Below are 19,947 nucleotides of genomic sequence, written 5' to 3' on the forward strand. Positions count from 1 at the left end.
CACGAATTGACATATAAAAACCCAAAACAAACCACACACCAATTAACAATAAAACATACCCTAAATTACCAGAAAGATTCAAAATTTCAGCACATAAAAACCCAGATTTCTCAAATAATCATCCATGAAAAAAACAGAGCAATTATAACAACAATACATTTCAATTCGAAAAAACAGAAAATTTAGGGTTTAGATAGGATGACATACCTTCCCAAAGTCGAAATTCAGCACCTTGGAGATATTAGGATTGAAATTGGTAGATTAATGACTGTTGTTTAGCGCTCGAAAATCATCAACGCATCAGCAAGTAATACGTTCAAAAGTGTTCAACGACAAAGTCTTCAATGAATGGGCCTTTATTAATTGATCAGTGGGATGCATTTACAAAATTAAAAGGGGGTATTTTAGTCCATTCCATATTATGTAACCATGGTTAGTCCAATTAACTTAATTATGTTAGTTTTAGTAAAATAATGCTACATTAGAGAATAATTAGATTACTAATGCTATTTAAGAGACTTTTAAAAAAAATTTGCTACCAATGAGAATGTGCAATAGTTTGTTGCTACCAATGAGAATTTCCCAAATAAAAAAAATAAAAAATAAAAAATAAAAAATAAAAAATAAAAAATAAAAAATAAAAAGCAAATTAAAGGTAGTAGTCCATATTTGATAGCAGTTTAACATAAGATATCATTAGGTGTACGGTTGGACAGTTGTGTTATTATTGTCATACAAGAAGCATGAGACTTTCCAGTTGCGGAAATTTTCATTCATATAAACATATATATTTGCATGTAAACTCCATTAAAAAGTATTAGATAAAACGTGAAATAGTATATGCTTATAAGATTACGGAGTAGATTCCGGAAGAATGTTCAAATATGATTTCCCTTTAAATACTTGTCTTTCTTCCCTCCAATTCCTACACAAATCAAAATATCTCTCTTCTACTTTGGCTTCTTACTCCTCTACCAAAGGGTTAGTCATAAAAATCTCTTATTTTTTCTTGTTCTAGCTTTTTATATACCATATATATATTGTTCTAAACATAATCTTGTTATAAGTCTAATGGTTTACTCATTGTCGATTGAGCTCGAGTAATATATGATCAAACGGTCTCTTTACTCAAATCTCAATCGATCTCTTTCGATTATAGCATTAGCATGAGTGATCATAAATAGAATTGTGAATTTTAATTATAGATAAAAACAATATAATTAACGTTGCTTTATATAGTTTCCTGATATTGTATACTAGAACTACAAATCATGCATTTCTTAAATTGTATACGAAATATATAGTCTTGTGATGTTATATAAATACGTGCTACAAAATTAATGTCATTGCATATATAGAGCAACTTTAATTTAACTATGTGTTACAAACTATTACATTACATGTCACTAACCGATAATATAATTTACCATGCAGGTCTTATACAACATAAAGTCATCTACGAGTAAGGAAACTGGAGAACAAAAAGAGACAATTTAATGGTGAAAGGACAACAACTAGAAGTGCTGAATGCACTTGATGTAGCAAAAACACAATGGTACCATTTCACTGCAATTGTGATTGCTGGTATGGGATTTTTCACAGATGCATATGATTTGTTTTGCATTTCCCTGTTGACAAAGCTTCTCGGTCGTATTTACTACGATGTACCCGGATCAAATAAGCCGGGAGCATTGCCTATCAATGTCTCAGCTGCCGTAAGTGGAGTGGCCCTCTGTGGGACACTAGCTGGCCAACTCTTCTTTGGTTGGCTCGGAGATAAGATGGGAAGGAAAAAGGTGTATGGTATGACCTTGGTTATGATGGTTGCAATGTCCCTTGCCTCTGGTCTCTCCTTTGGAAGCACCGCCAAGAGTGTCATGACAACACTCTGCTTCTTTCGTTTTTGGCTTGGATTTGGTGTTGGAGGAGATTACCCTCTATCTGCCACCATCATGTCTGAGTATGCTAATAAGAAGACTCGTGGAAGTTTCATCGCCGCTGTCTTTGCTATGCAAGGTATGGGTATCTTAGCTGGTGGGATTGTTTCTTTAATTGTTTCTTCCGCATTTGAGGCCAAATTCAAGCCACCTCCTTTTAAAGTAAATGCGGTTGCCTCCCTACCACCTGAGTGTGATTACATTTGGCGTATTGTCTTGATGTTTGGTGCTATACCTGCTGCCACAACATACTACTGGCGTATGCAAATGCCTGAGACTGCTAGGTACACTGCTCTTGTGGCTAAGGATGCTAAGCAAGCTGCTTCAGATATGTCTAAAGTCCTCAAGGTTCAAATTGATGCAGAGGAGGAGAAGGTTGACCAAATAGCAAAGAGTGATAAGAATCAATTTGGGCTTTTCACAAAACAATTTGCTCGCCAATATGGAATTCGTTTACTAGGAACCACTAGCACTTGGTTCTTGCTCGACATTGCGTTTTATAGCCAAAATCTTTTCCAAAAAGATCTTTTCAGCTCCATCGGATGGATCCCACCGGCAGCAGATATGAATGCTATCAGGGAGGTGTATATGGTAGCAAGAGCTCAAACCTTGATCGCTCTTTGCGGAACCGTTCCTGGATATTGGTTCACTGTTGCTTTCATAGATGTAATTGGACGTTGGTGGATTCAGATGATGGGATTCTTTTTCATGACTGTTTTCATGTTTGCTATTGCCTTTCCATACAAATATTGGCAACAAAAGGAGAACCGTATTGGTTTCATTATAATGTACGGGCTCACCTTCTTCTTTGCCAACTTTGGTCCTAATGCCACCACCTTCGTGGTTCCCGCAGAAGTCTTCCCAGCTAGGTTGAGATCTACTTGCCATGGTATATCCGCAGCAACTGGAAAAGCCGGAGCCATTATAGGAGCCTTCGGATTTGTGTATGCCTCACAAGAGAAGGACCCAGCTAAGAGAGACCATGGTTATCCCGCTGGTATTGGAAAAAGTAAGTCCCTCATTGTGCTCGGTGTTATTAACTTCCTAGGTATGGTGTGCACTTTAATGGTTCCTGAGTCTAAGGGTAAGTCTCTTGAAGAATTAGCTGGTGAAGTTGAGCTTGATGAAGTTGACGACGAACGCAGGAGTTCTGCTTGATTAGTGCTTGGTTTTTTGGCGTACATACTAATCATGTGATTCATTTTGTTTTGATATTTATTTGTATTTTCTTTGTTCGCTTCATATTTTCATTGTTCGTACCCTAAGCCAATGTTGATTTTTGTAATTGGGTTCGAATATTTATTTTTTTACTTATCATGTTTTTCCTATTTATAATTTAATTTTTTGTAAAGAATTAAATTATTTGATTTGCTACTTAATGTAGCTATTGAATGCAGTGAAAATTATTTTAATATCTTTTAGTGTCTCTCTTTCATCTTACCAAATTTGGTAATTAAATTATTTGCGTCTTTTAAATGTGAATGATTAAGTTATGAAATTTGGTATTCTTATTAGTACTTTTTTTTTAAACATAGTTTCATCCCCAAATTGGTCCCCTATCTATATATTAAACAGACTTGTAATCATCATTCATGAGGCTTCGCATGAAGAACCTGAAAAAAAGAAAAAAGAAAAAAGAAAAAGAAAAACAATTGAAATTTTACACATTGAATAATATTTAATCAAGACCAAAATGATAAAATGAATGAACAACCGCAAGTCCCCAACTAATAACTCAACCTATCCGGGCTTAACCACCTCGAATCGATCCTAAGGACAATCATCCTGAAGGAATGAAAAAAATTATTAGTAGAAAACCTTGGAAATATGCAAGTTTTCATTACATTTTTTTTTTTTTTTAGTGAAATCAAACATGCTAGTGATGCTACTAGATGATAATTATTACTTCGTATTTGGTAGCTCATTAAAGGCTCCACAACTCATTCTTAATGATACTCCAGCTCAATGAAATTCTTGTAGCATTCTTAATGACACTTCATCCCAATGAATTCATTGGTGGATCTCAAGCCAAATTAAGGCTAACTTATAAATTGTATTGTTTCGGATGATGTTTTTTATTAAGGCGATCATTGATCGAATCTGCGATATATGTAACTTGTTCTAAGATGATTTGTACTTGCGTTGGAATTTTAGATTTCCTAGGAATTATTTGTAAGTGTTGTTTGGCTATCTTTAATTAATGAAATCCTTTTAAACTTCCTCTTAACTTGTCAAAAAAAAAAAAAAAAAAAAAAAAAAAAAAAAAAAAAAAAAAAAACCACATATGTTGAAAGAGGACAATAATTCTCAAGAAAAAGTGAACTTGATCTTTTAAAACTTTTATCTCAAAATTTAGGTTACCATCTTGGCTTGCCTTAATTAGATCCAAGGAAAGGCAAGACAACATAAACCAAGGCAACACGAGACAAGGTAATAACAAGGTCAATGTATCTTAAGACATGATGATAAGGGTGGACCAAGGCTTGAATAAGATGGTTCTTGTCACCAAGTAGGGTACCTAAAGCCTTTTGGGAACCCTAGGAAACACATCGATGTATAACCCTGTTGACTTGTTGAGTCCAAAATTGTTCTCTAGAAGCCAAAGTTGAAGGTATAACACATAAAATATAATCAATTTTCAGGACCCTATGTCAAATATTCACAAAATCGTAGGGGGCGTAACTTTGGGGTGTCTTATTAAGTTGTTTTGAACTATATATGCCCCTTAATCAGTTACATAATTATAAAGGCCCATAGTGGTCTTAAGCTAATTAATGAAAGGAGGAGTATACAAAAATAGCCATATTGACAGTTTAAAGGCAAAATGGACGATACCAGCTACTTAAATGGCCTCTTGGGAAGTCGTGGGGCAATTGTCAACCTCTTTCATTTTCAAGTTTAAGAAATAAAAAAAGTTTCATATTGAAGGCTATAATCCATGATTTTAGTTTAATTTTGAAGGTTTTGGGCTTGATGTCGAAAAATCTTTGGGATAGTTTGGGATGCATTCTAAAATCATATATTATTTTTTTGGAACTATATATGACCATTAGTTGGTCGTCATATAAACATCATGGTGGTCTTAAGTTAATTAAGAGAGCCCGGGGTGTAAGAAAGTGGCTAAATTTAATGGTCTAATAGCAGATTGAATGTTTTCAAATTACCCAAATGGACTCCTTAGGGGTCACGAGGTCTGTGGAAGAGCCACGGCCACTTTAATTTTCACGTCTTAAAAATTCCAAAAATGAAAGGCCGTAACACACTAAAGCGGACCAATTTCATAGGTTTTAATTGGGACTCGGGGCAATTCCGATTTACTGAAAACAACTTAATTGAACTGATTGGAGCTGAACTGAACTGTTTATGAGAGAAGGAAATTAGGAACTGAACTAAACTAAAATGAACCGATTGGAGCTGAACTAAACTAAAATTAAGCTGAACAAAACAGGCTCTTGATATTTAAAAATCTCGAGATTATAAGGATTGCATATTGGGGTCATACAATATTGTTTGGACCCATTTTCTTTACCACATCCAAGTTCATATAAAGTCTTATGGTGGTTTTAAGTCAATCAATGAAGGAAGGCATAAGTTGTAAATGGGTAAATACCTAGGTGGACTCTTATTGGATGTAACTTGGCCTCTTTCCGTTTTACATGTCAATGTAATAGTTTAACTTTATTTAAATATAGTAAAAAGTAAATATAAAAATTTTATTATGAAACTTTATTTAAGTACCTTTTAACACTATATATCATGACAAAGTATATATTTATTTAATTTGTAAAAAGAATTACATTTAAAGTGAATATATGAATAGTGAAAAAGTGTAACATATCTGTTATTTTGGAACAAAAGGCGTATTTACTAACTGAAACTCAATGTTTTAATTTCACAATAAATTTCTCCTCTTACCTTATTTCATTCATATGGTAATATACACACACTTTTTGCCACAAATGATGAATCGCTGACGATCGATATGAGCAAGTCATTAACTAAAACTACAAACAGAATTAGTGTTTAAGCAACTATACTGGTTCAACTAGTCTATTATAGCTAGAGGTGTCAAAATCTGACCCAATCTGGAAAATATTCAATTTGGATTTCGACTCGCATGAGCACAATTATTTAGCATGACTCGCGTTCGTTTGAAATTAAATAGACCCGACTCAGCCTCACTGAACCTGATTCAAACACTTGAATTGACACCTCTAATTACAACAACCAAAATAAATAAAAAAAATCCATTAACCAATACGCTACGTACAACGCAGATTGGTAGATGGTATGTAAGTCTCTCATTTTTCAATTTTTAATTTTTTTTTTATTTTTTTTATGAGTAGAAGTCTCTCACTTTGTCAAAAAAAAATCCGTATTTTTGTACTCCCTCGGTTATTTTTAAATGTATCACTTGAGAATTTGCGCTATTCATATGTTACATTTGACTTAATTTTTTCACTACTATATAATTTATAAATATGGTCATGTTGCAATATATTGTTGGATTTATTACAATGTCTACTATCATAATACAATTTTGTTATAATTTTTAACTAATATCTAATTAAAGATATTAATGGTCAAAGTTGTGTCTCGACAAGTGTGAAAACTCGAGTGATGCATTAAAAAAAATAGAGGGAGTATAACGTAATTAGAGACTAGATTAGTTCCGTGCGATGCACGGATTTCTTTGAAATATAGAGTATATATTTTATGTATTCTTACGTATCAGAAAAATTATTGAGACATAACCATTAGTTGTAAATGATAATTTTGTAAAATTAATTTTGAAATAGAACAAACCAAATATGAAAATTTAAGCATATACATAAAAGTTAGATTTTTAATATACGATTTTAATTAAGCAAATAAAAAAATGATTTTAAACTTCTAATATGTAAAGGAAAATAGAAAAAATATATACATCAAAGTATTTTGTTTGATGAATCATAAGGGAAAGATGTATTAGATACCAATAGTTGGTGATAGAAGAAAAATAAATAAATTAAAGAGTATAGATAAATTGAGAGGAGGAGAAATTAAATTTGAAATCTGAAACCAAAGAAAATATAATGAAATCGGATTTTTATTTAGGCGGAAATTTTTTTCTTATAAAGCTGCCACGTGGACAATATGATGTCAGCGGTTGTTCCTTTAGTTTGTTTATTTATAGATAGATAGATTGTGTGTAAGTAAATTTCTTCTAAAAAAAATATGTATATATAACTAATTAATGCCAACAAGTATAGATAGAATGCAACGGATTTATAGTAGATCAGATGAAGAAAGCTGTAACCCTTGCATATAGACATATAGTTGCATGTAGCAGGAACTTATCAAACATTAAGATTAAAAAATTGAGAGATATTTTCTGATGCACTGTTTTTTTACTAGTTGACTTAAAACTATAATATTAGTTTAACAAAAGATACCAAAATATAATGAATTAATATATCAAATATATACATGTATGGCTGGACAGTTGGTTTCTTATTGTCATGTAAGAAACATAAGAATTTCCACTTGCGGAAATTTTCATTCATATAAACATATATATTTGCATGTAAACTTTATTAAAAACTATTTGTTAAAACGTGAAAGAGTATATGCTTATAAGATTACGGAGTAGATTCCGGAAGAATGTTTAAACGTGATTTTCCTTTAAATACTTGTGTTTTTTCCCTCCAATTTCTTCACAAATCAAATTCTCTCTTCTACTTGGGCTTCTTCCTCCTCTTCCAAAGGGTTAGTAAACAATCTTCCTCTGATAATTATTTCTCTTGTCCTAGCTTAGTGATATACTCGTATATAGTCTTGTGATGATATACATACGTGGTATAGTTTCGTAAGTATGTGCTACAAAATATATTAATCATAAATTACAAAATATATATATATAGTGCAATAATTTGATTATTGATTCAAGTTCAAGGGATATAATTCATCAGTATCTATCCCTAAATAATGTAATTTACCTTGCAGGTCTTGAACAGTATAAGGTCGATAACGAGTTGGAAAACTGGAGAACAAAAAGAGAGGATTTAATGGTGAAAGGACAACAACTAGAAGTGCTGAATGCACTTGATGTTGCGAAAACACAATGGTACCATTTTACAGCAATTGTGATTGCTGGTATGGGATTCTTTACAGATGCATACGATTTGTTTTGCATCTCTTTGTTGACAAAGCTTCTAGGCCGCATTTACTATGATGTACCTGGAGCAAGTAAGCCAGGAGCATTGCCTATTAATGTCTCAGCTGCTGTAAGTGGAGTTGCCCTTTGTGGGACTCTAGCTGGACAACTCTTCTTCGGCTGGCTCGGAGACAAAATGGGGAGGAAGAAGGTGTATGGTATTACATTAGTTATGATGGTTGCAATGTCCATTGCCTCTGGTCTCTCCTTTGGGAGCACCGCCAAGAGTGTCATGACAACACTTTGCTTCTTTCGTTTTTGGCTTGGATTTGGTGTTGGAGGAGATTACCCTCTATCTGCCACCATCATGTCTGAGTATGCTAATAAGAAGACTCGTGGAAGTTTCATCGCCGCTGTCTTTGCTATGCAAGGTATGGGTATCTTAGCTGGTGGGATTGTTTCCCTAATTGTTTCATCCGCATTTGAGGCCAAATTCAAGCCTCCCCCTTACAAAGTAAACGCGGTTGCCTCCCTACCACCAGAGTGTGATTATATCTGGCGTATTGTCTTGATGTTTGGAGCCATACCTGCCGCCACAACATACTATTGGCGTATGCAAATGCCTGAAACTGCTAGGTACACTGCTCTTGTGGCAAAGGATGCTAAGCAAGCTGCTTCAGACATGTCCAAAGTTCTCAAGGTTCAAATAGATGCAGAGGAGGAAAAGGTTGACAAAATAGCAAAGAGTGAGAGGAATCAATTTGGACTTTTCACAAAACAATTTGCTCGCCAATACGGTCTTCGTCTCCTAGGAACTACCAGCACGTGGTTCTTACTCGACATTGCATTTTATAGTCAAAACCTTTTCCAAAAAGATCTTTTCACCTCTATTGGGTGGATCCCACCAGCAGCAGATATGAATGCTATTAGGGAAGTGTATATGGTAGCAAGAGCTCAAACCTTGATCGCTCTTTGTGGAACTGTCCCCGGATATTGGTTTACTGTTGCTTTCATAGATATTATTGGTCGTTGGTGGATTCAGATGATGGGATTCTTTTTCATGACCGTCTTCATGTTTGCTATTGCCTTTCCTTACAAATATTGGCAACAAAAAGAGAATCGCATTGGGTTCATTATCATGTATGGGCTCACCTTCTTTTTTGCCAACTTTGGTCCTAATGCCACTACCTTTGTTGTTCCTGCTGAGGTCTTCCCAGCTAGATTGAGATCTACATGCCATGGTATATCTGCTGCAACAGGAAAAGCTGGTGCCATAATAGGGGCCTTTGGATTTGTGTACGCGTCACAAGAGAAAGATCCGGCTAAGAGAGATCATGGTTATCCCGCCGGAATTGGGAAGAGTAAGTCTCTTATCGTGCTTGGTGTCATCAACTTCTTAGGTATGGTGTGCACTCTAATGGTTCCTGAATCAAAGGGTAAGTCTCTTGAAGAATTAGCTGGGGAGGTTGAAATCGATGAAGTTGATGATGAACGCAAGGAATCTGCTTGATTTAAACTATGGTGACTTGAAGATGTTGCCTTCTGGTCAATTCCAGATTTACCAGATTTTTAAAATTATTTTTACCTCTTGTTTTTGTTATTTGTATTGAGCACCAATGATTAGTTGGGTTCAAAACCCGCTTGCCTTCATAATGTTTTTAAAATTATTTATTTTGCTACTAATTAAAAGTAGCTAATGGATACTCCAATACAAAGTACTCCATATAACTTTGTACTCCTTTTTCAAATATACTAAATATGTCTCTTTTTAATAATTCATTGTCGCACTTTTTTTTTTTATATACTTTCTCTATTGTTTATTTATTTATTGCACCATAAGCGCTTTTATGTTTGTCAAAGCATACTTTGGTTATTTATGTATATAGTTATAATTTTGCAAAAAATTATATAATATTTATATTTAAAAAGTAAACCTAAAAAGTCTTTATGGTGCAATAAAAGTAAAATGGAAGAAATATTTTTGTACAAGAATATCGCATTTTTATTAATAATGTCATGAACCCAATAAAGTTTAATTACTTCTCTTTTCTCACTATTATACTACTTGGTAAAAATTATTGTGACAATGTCATTCTGTTTCTTAGTCAAAATTTTTCTCACCATTTCAAAAAAAAAAAAAAAAAAATGTACTTTTTTGTTATTACTTATTACTCACCTCACCCCAGTGTTGTTCAAAAGTTTACCTTTTCATACATCCCATGTTAGTTTGAACACTTTTTATTTAGAAAAGACCCTACTTTTGTAAAGAAAAAAAAAAAAAAAAAGAAGAAGAAGAAGAAGAAAAGACCCTACTTATTTCTCAATGAATGAAAAAATTACCCCACTATCTTATGTCAAATCTACTTTTATCGATTAATAAAATAACACCTCGTCACTATTTCCCACCATATAATTGAAGATTTCAATATATTATCAACTACGTACATAAATCTTGTGCTTAGAGAATTGTTTAAACTACGAGTACATAGGATGCATGAAGGGTGTATATACTTATCGCATAAAAACGTGTGTAAATATGTGTGGTATGGAGTATTAAATTTAGAAAAAATGAGTAATTGATTTCGCATAAAGTAGTATTAAGTTTGAAATGTCTGACAAAATCACACGTCGATTGGTGTAATTAATATTAATTTTAACTTATCTAACGCCCTCAAAACGCTATTTAGCTTTTGCCCAAAACTAATACTCCTTGAATCCTTTAAGGTTCTTTAACTACATCTGAAATAGTTTATAATTGTTCTTGTTAGGACATTTCAGATGACGTTTATGCATAATTCCATGAGAATAGGTAAAGCAAAAGACTAACCAACATTATTTAAGTCTTTACTAGGTATATTAAATTTGAACAAGTTTAATGGAGAAATAAAATTACTGATATGATCAAGGTCATTATATCAAAGATCAAGAAGAGGTAAATTTCAATCTAGATCAGAGATGATGGAACAAGTTTACCCTAAAATTATACAGATCAATATAGAACAATCTTTTAATTATTTGACTTATATTTATGTTTTCATTGTCATAGAAAATTTAATAAATGATTTAAATTGGTTAGCTTCATATAATGAAGAATTACGATGAGTAATTTCAAAAACATTTTATTAAGAACAATTTGTACTTAATGAATCTATACTTATACGTACATTATTATTATTATTATTATTATTATTATTATTATTATTAAAAAGCGTTCCTAATACAAAATATGTGTCAAGAGGCACCCTTCATACATATTAGAAGTATGCCACATCACCATAATATGCTAGTTGAAACTTCCAAAATTTCCCAAAAAGCGTGGATATCAGACTTCAATTTTGGAATTTTTTTGACTTATTTTCACCGGGAAATAAAACTCGCTGAAATATTTACCATGGTCCCTAATACCCTCAAGGAGTCCAATTGGCTGGGAGGAACCATCCAATTTATCTTTAAACGACCAATTTACCGGTTTACAATTTGCACCGATTTCATTAACTCAAGTTTACCACGAACATTTATGACAACATATAATGATCATATATGGATACAAATTAAACGGCATTATATGACCCCTAGATGTATCCCCTAAAATCTCAATGCTTTTCGACACCGGACCCCGAAACATTCGAAATTTCTCAAAAAGCGTGTATATTAGCCTTCAATTTTAGAACTTTTTGACTTTTTTTCGCCCGGATATAAAAATTGCCGAAATCTTTATCATGGTCCCAATAACCTCCGGGAGTCCCATTGGGTGGGTGGTGTAGGAGTTTATAGGTACGAATGCGGAAAACATGAATCATATTCATATAGCACCTAATCCCAAGATCATGCATAACACATAAAGAATTAGAATTAATACCTTTGAAGCGTGATTCCACGTGCGATCGAACAAGAACAGGGGAGATAAAGAACCTCAAGCGTGATTCCTCTACTTGGTCCACAGGCATAGATTAAGACCTCCACTAATGCTAGTTAGTTGCAATCGAACACTTCAATTGACCTTTTATGGAGTAGAACGAGCAACGAACAAATCACGAACCACCACGAAGGGAGGGGATAGGCGTGTGGTACAAAGAGAGAGAGGTTTTGGATACTGGTTGCTTGGTGCACAATTAACTGTTAATTGTGTTGTCTCATACAACCCTAGACATGGAATTTATTTATAGATCTCATATCTAAATAAGAGCCCATGACAAAGCCCAAATCCTAACTCTAATCTAACTATACTAGCCCAATCCAATTCATGATTAGTTACTTGTTCATGAGGCCCATAAATGGACCTCTAACTTGCTTAACCCAATACCTTTGTTATGTGACCTCATAGGATAGTGGGCTTTGGACTATTTGACTAGCCCAAAGATCAATGATCATAGTCTAGCAACAGATAATGACGACCCAAAAGAATGAAATTATTATCTCCATAATAGTGATCCTTTATATATCTAGTAATTGCACTTATTGAAGACAGAACTCCTTCAGGTGGAACCATCCAATTTGCCTTTAAACGACCAACTTACCGGTTTACAACTTGCACCCATTTCCTTAACTCAAGCTTATCACGAACATTTATGACAACATATAATGATTATATTTGGTTCCAAACGGCATTATATGACCCTGAGATATAATCCTAAAATTTCAAGGCTTTTCGACACCGGACCTCGAAATCTCCAAAATTTCTCAACAAGCATGGATCTTAGACTTTAATTTTGTAATTTTTTTGACTTTTTTCGCCCGAAAATCGCCCGAAAATAAAAATTGCCAAAATATTTATCATGATCCCTAATATCCTTCGGGAGGCCAATAGGATGGGTGGAACCATCCAATTTGCCTTTAAACGGCTAATTTACCGGTTTAGAACTTACACCGATTTCATTAACTTAAGCCTACCGCGAACATATATGACAACATATAATGATCATATACGGTTCCAAACGAAATTATATGAACCCGAGATGTATTCCCAAAAATCTCAAGACTTTTCAATACCGGGCCCTGAAAACTTTAAAATTTCTCAAAAAGCGTGGATATAAACCTTTAATTTTGGAATTTATAGACTTTTTTTTGCCCGGAAATAATACTTTCAGAAATGTTTACCATGGTCCCTAATATCTTTCGGGAGTCAATTTGGGTGAGTGCAACCATCCAATTTGCCTTTAAACGGCCTATTTACCGGCAGATAACGTGCACCGATTTTATTAAGTCAAGCCTATCACGAACATTTATGACTAATGATCATATATGGTTCCAAACGACATTAAATGACCCCGATATGTATCTCCTAGAATTTCAAGACTTTTCGACACTAGGGCCCAAAACCTCCAAAAAATTTCAAAAAGTGTGCATATTAGCCTTCAATTTTGAAATTTTTTACTTTTTTTTCGCCCGGAAATAAATATTTCCGAAATGTTTACCATGGTTTCTAATACCGTCCAAGAGTCCTATTGGGTGGGTGGAACCATCCAATTTGCCCTTTAAACGACCAATTTACCGTTTACAACTTGCACCAATTTCATTAACTCAAGCATACTACGAAATAAATAATGATCATATATGGTTCAAAACAGCATTATATGACCCCGAGATGTATCCCCTAAAATTTCAAGACTTTTGGACACCGGGCCCCGAAACCTCTAAAATTTCTCAAAAAGCGTGGATATAAGTCTTCAATTTTGGAATTTTTTGACTTTTTTTTGCTCAAATATAAAAATTGTCGAAATATTTACCATAGTCCCTAATACCCTTTGGGAGTCCAATTGGGTTGGTGGAACCATCCAATTTGCCTTTAAACGACCAATTTAACAGTTTACAACTTGCACCGATTTCATTAATTCAAGACTACCGCGGACATTTATGACAACAAATAATGATCATATATGGTTCCAAACGGCATTATATGACCCCGAGATGTATCCCATTAAATTTCAAGACTTTTCGACACCGGCCCCAAAACCTCCAAATAAAATTTCTCAAAAAGCGTGGATATTAGCCTTCAATTTTGGAATTTTTTGACTTTTTTCGTCCTGAAATAAAAATTGTTGAAATGTTTACCATAGTCCCTAATACCATCCGAGGTTCAATTGGGTGTGGTTAACCATTTGATTTGCTTTTAAACGGTCAATTTACCATTTTACAACTTGCATTGATTTACCGGTTTACAACGGCCGATTTAATTAACTTGCACCGAACCCGACTTGAACCGAAATTGACCCAAACCCATTTTAACCCGTCAAAACCCAAATTTAACTCGTCTTGTTACTAACCTGACCTGAATTCAACCCAATCTGTTCCTAACCCGATCCGAATTTAACCCAACCTGGTACAAACCTGACCCGAAATCAACCTGACTTGTTATTGACTTGACTCAAATTCAACCCTACTTTTTATTGACCCGACCCGAATTTTACCATACCTATTACTTACCCAACCCAAAAATTCAACTCGATCTGTTACTAGCCCGACCCGAAATTAACACGACTTGTTATTGACCTAACCTAAATTCAACCCAAATTTTTCCTGACCCGATTTCAAATCACCTTAAATGCAATTTAGACCACCTTATTATTGTTGATCAAAGCATCTTGTCTAGGGAGACCAAGTCGGTCCAGGCCAGCAAAAGAAAGGAGCATCATCCTCAAATTTAAGAGTTAAATATAGTATATATTTGTTGTATGGTCAAAGGAGATAATTATCTTCCTAAATTATAAATTGTAGTTCCCTAGTATATTGCCATATATATTATAGTCAAAGGAAATAATTAGCTTGATAAAAATGATAATTATCTATTTATTGTTAGTTGAACCCGAATATGACCTGACTTGGAAATGGCCCGACCTGATTGTAACATGCAAATTATTGATTTTAACATAACCCGACTTGAATCCGAGAATGACCCGACCTGATTATAACCCGCAAATTATTGACTTGAACCGAACCCGACTTGAACCCGAGAATGACCAGATTTGAAAATGCCCCAACCTGATTATAATTCGCAAATTATTGTCTTGAACCGAACCCGACTCAAACCCAAGAATGACCCGACCTGATTCTAACCCGCAAATTATTGACTTGAACCTAACCCGACTCGAACCCAAGAATTACCCTAACCCGTTTTAACCTGTGAAAACCCGAATTAAACCCGACCTATTGTTCACCTGACCCGGATGTAACCCAACCTATTATTAACCCGACCTAAACGCGACTCAAATCAGATAAGAAGTATGACCCAACGTGACCCGACTTAAGCATGACCCAACCCAAACCCGACCCGCATAGGTTATGGAATTAATCTTAATTGACCTGACTCGAGTTGACTCGATCCACTCTTACCCAACCCAAACCCGACCCGTTAACTCGAATTGACAGCTCTAATATGCCACATCATCCATTTTACAATAAACATGTTTCAATGGCAATAATAAAAATGTTATCACAAGCTAAGGTTTGAATAAAAGACCAATAACAAATGAATTAGTGTTCTTACCAACTTTGCTATATTTTAATTTATTTTCAGTAGTTATTATTATTCACTTATTTTATGTAATTATATAGTTAATAATTTTATAGCATAAATAATATTTATTGACATTCAAAGTAAAACTCAGTGCATCACCCCAACCACACACTGACACACTAGTTATTCATAAAACATACATTACTACAAGCTTCCATTTTAATATTAATAAATCCATTAATTGATGTTTCTACGAATCTTAATTTAGTTTTGATAATTTGTGATATTTCATTCAAAAACTACACTAAATGACACGAAATTTAACCTAATTATCATCATTGATACTAATTTAACTCTTATGAAGACTCTTCAAATAAACTATTAGAGTACATATCCTGAAATAATGGTCGAAAATTGAGGAAGTTATATATAGAGGATAAATACACCCTTTTTTTTTTTTTTCTCAATATCTATCTTTTTTTTTTTGAAACCATTCTCAATATCTAGATTAATTGGGCTAATTCTAGAGTTTTAAATGAAATCCTAGTTCCAAACAAAGAACTTAATATTTATTTTACAGAATTATTACTTTGGATAGAAAGAAAAAGAAAACAAAAACAAATTTATAGTAGTACTAATAAAGAATACGAAGTAAGTACTTTTTAATTAATTTATTAAAATTTTCATTGCATTCATGATTTATAAGCTACTTTTAGTAGCAGCTTAAGTACAAATAACAAGCGAGATCAAATCCCAACTAATCATTGGTATTCATTACAAATAACAAAAACAAGTAGTACAAAAAATAAAAAAATTTCAATATGTCTTGATTAAATAAGAATTAAAAATACTCCAAGTCGTTGTAAGATAAATCAAGCGGATCCTCTGCGCTCGTCATCAACTTCATCGACCTCAACCTCGCCAGCTAATTCTTCAAGTGACTTACCCTTAGATTCGGGAACCATTAAAGTGCAAAGCATACCAAGAAAGTTGATGACACCGAGCACGATAAGAGACTTACTCTTCCCAATACCGGCGGGATAACCATGATCTCTCTTAGCCGGATCCTTTTCTTGCGAGGCGTACACAAATCCAAAGGCTCCTACTATAGCCCCGGCTTTTCCAGTTGCTGCGGATATACCATGGCAAGTAGATCTCAACCTAGCCGGGAAGACTTCTGCCGGAACCACGAAGGTTGTGGCATTAGGACCAAAGTTGGCAAAGAAGAAGGTTAGCCCATACATAATAATGAACCCGATACGGTTCTCCTTTTGTTGCCAATATTTGTAGGGGAAGGCAATGGCAAACATGAAAACAGTCATGAAAAAGAATCCCATCATCTGAATCCACCAACGTCCAATGACGTCTATGAAAGCGACAGTGAACCAATAGCCGGGGACGGTTCCACATAGGGCGATCAAGGTTTGAGCTCTTGCTACCATATACACCTCCCTGATAGCATTCATATCAGCTGCTGGTGGGATCCACCCGATTGAGCTAAAAAGATCTTTTTGGAAAAGGTTTTGACTGTAAAATGCAATGTCGAGTAAGAACCATGTACTGGTGGTTCCTAGAAGACGAACACCGTATTGTCTAGCAAATTCTTTAGTGAACAACCCAAATTGGTTCCTCTCACTCTTTGCTATTTTGTCAACCTTTTCCTCCTCTGCATCAATCTGAACCTTTAGGACTTTGGACATGTCTGAAGCTGCTTGCTTAGCATCCTTAGCCACAAGAGCGGTGTACCTGGCAGTCTCAGGCATCTGCATACGCCAATAGTATGTTGTGGCAGCAGGTATGGCCCCGAACATCAAGACAATACGCCAAATGTAGTCGCTCTCTGGTGGGAGGGAGGCAATAGCGTTGACTTTGAATGGGGGAGGCTTGAATTTGGCCTCAAATGCGGATGAAACAATTAGAGAGACAATACCACCGGCCAAGATACCCATGCCTTGCATAGCGAAGACAGCAGCAATGAAACTTCCACGAGTCTTCTTGTTAGCATACTCAGACATGATTGTGGCAGATAGAGGGTAATCTCCTCCAACACCAAATCCAAGCCAGAAGCGAAAGAAGCAAAGTGTTGTCATAACACCCTTGGCAGAGCTCCCAAAGGAGAGACCGGAGGCAATAGACATTGCAACCATCATAACCAAGGTGATACCATACACCTTCTTCCTCCCCATCTTGTCTCCGAGCCAACCGAAGAAGAGTTGGCCAGCTAGGGTACCACAAAGAGCAACTCCACTAACAGCAGCAGAGACATTGATAGGCAATGCTCCTGGCTTACCAGATCCCGGAGTGTCATAGTAAATACGACCAAGAAGCTTGGTCAACAAAGAGATGCAAAACAGGTCATATGCATCTGTAAAGAATCCCATACCAGCAATCACAATTGCTGTGAAGTGGTACCATTGCGTCTTTGCAACGTCAAGTGCATTTAGCACTTCTAATTGTTGTCCCTTTGCCATGATATGCTCTCTTTTTCTTTTCTTCTTTTCTTCTTTTTTTCAATTTTTCTTTTCTTATTTTATCTTTCTACCTTCATCTACGCCCTGCAAGGTAAAACAATCATATTTGTGTATTAAAAACCTGAATGAATACTTAATTTTTGTAATAAAATTATTAAAGCTTGAAACATCGAAAAGGATATATCAATTTAGAAATTTTGCAATGAATGTACTATATTATTTCAATATTTTAATTAAAGAACATTTTTTTTTTGAAAGAATAAAGTACAATATTATTTTAGAATATTGTATTTATATTAAACTTTACTGGTCATACAGTACACATGCTACACTTTAGTCATGTAAGAGTCTAAACATATGCATTATGCAAGTTAAGCCATAAATCATTATATATCGACTACCTATATCTAACTACTATAGTTCAATTCCAACAATCGACTAATACAAACCCTAAACTATATATTATAACATTCAATACGGAAGAAATGTATGGTAGGTATTAAATTGGACAAAAATATAAAAGAGCTAGAGTTAAATTCACCAACCTGTGCGTTATGAAGGAAGAAGCTCAAGTAGAAGAGAATATTTGTTTTTGTGAAGGAAATGGAGGAAACAAAGACGAGTATTTAAATAGAAATCATGTTTACACATTCTTCCGGAATCCTCTCCGTAATCTCATAAGTATATACTTAATCTCAATTAGTCAAATATATCAAAATTAAAAGTATAAATAGTGTAAGTTTTTTTTAATATACGATTCTTCCACTAGTATTGTCCAACCATGCATGCTTGCATTGTTTGATGAGTTCAATTCAAGTATGGCATCTTTTATCTGTTAAACTAGTAATTAATTTCTTGTATCATTTTCTAGTTCTCTTTAGTTGGTATCCACTTTATGTAATCAAATTTTATAATTTGATTTATGTTATAAAGCCCAACACTTGCAAGGGCTTTACAAATTACAGCTCTCTTCTTTGAGAAAATATGTATTTTGTAGTTTGTATGTAATTTGGTTTAAACCCTGTAAGATTTCGATGTAGTAGGGATCTTCTCTTGTAATAATAATAATAATAATAAATAAATAAATAAATAAGTTTTGTACGAGTGTTGTTTATGTTACACAAGTTCATAAGTTTTTTTTTTTTTTTTTTTTTCATTCCACTATAATAAAAGAGGGAGAATAACAATATATTTGACCAACATAAACTTATAAAATTATTGATTAGAGCTGACCAAAGTTAGCACGGCCTGAATATGGGCGGCTTTTTGGGAGTTTTTTTCGGCCCAAAATTAGGTCGGGCCTGACTAAATTCATAATTTTTTTGGACGGGCTTAGAAACGCATTTTTATGCAATTTTAGATGATTTATTGGCCCAGCCTGAAAAACTTGCATGGCCCAGTCAATTTAGGTAGGTTTGGGCACATAATTTCCAGCCCAAAGCTCAATCCGGCCCGCTCAGTTGTCACTTCTTTTATTAATGCAATTGTATCATAAATTTATTGTTGAAGGCAAATTTAAACGTAGTTTGGGATTTATTATGGTGGCTGGGCTTGGACCATGATTGGGCTTTGAAACCCATCTATTAGGTCCAATCTTTATTGTTATTGGACCATGAATCCTTAATATGCCGCCAGTGGCCCAGTCAATAGGCCCCAAAAATAGAAAGTCATTTAATTTGAATGAAAGCATGAATAATGAAGCACAAAAACGCAATCATACGCTGCAAACGTGCTGGCAAATACGAAGAATTAAACTCCAACAACATTTGATTGAGTTGTTGTTAAAGGATTCCGTAACAACGTGTTAGCATCACTTTTGATTTGAGTCTAAGGCTACAAATTAGTTTAGCAAAACAAATAATTAAATATTTTGTTACGATTTATGAACTCGCTTAGTATTTAGTATTTTTATTCTTTTTTAAATGTGGAAAATAATACCGATCTAACCAA

The 19,947-nt window shown here is 34.3% G+C and overlaps 3 pseudogenes; 2 read left to right on the forward strand and 1 right to left on the reverse strand.

The window, feature by feature from the left end:
- The first annotated feature begins 1,496 nt into the window (after positions 1-1,496).
- Positions 1,497-3,357, forward strand: LOC145630283 (putative inorganic phosphate transporter 1-3 pseudogene; annotated as a pseudogene).
- Positions 3,358-7,984: 4,627 nt separating this feature from the next.
- On the forward strand, positions 7,985-9,921 carry LOC145630284 (putative inorganic phosphate transporter 1-3 pseudogene; annotated as a pseudogene).
- Positions 9,922-16,055: 6,134 nt separating this feature from the next.
- On the reverse strand, positions 16,056-18,021 carry LOC145630285 (putative inorganic phosphate transporter 1-3 pseudogene; annotated as a pseudogene).
- Between the last annotated feature and the right edge of the window lie 1,926 nt (positions 18,022-19,947).

The sequence above is a fragment of the Chenopodium album genome, chromosome 5 (assembly GCF_948465745.1).
Source record: "Chenopodium album chromosome 5, dcCheAlbu1.1, whole genome shotgun sequence".
Lineage (NCBI taxonomy): Eukaryota > Viridiplantae > Streptophyta > Magnoliopsida > Caryophyllales > Amaranthaceae > Chenopodium > Chenopodium album.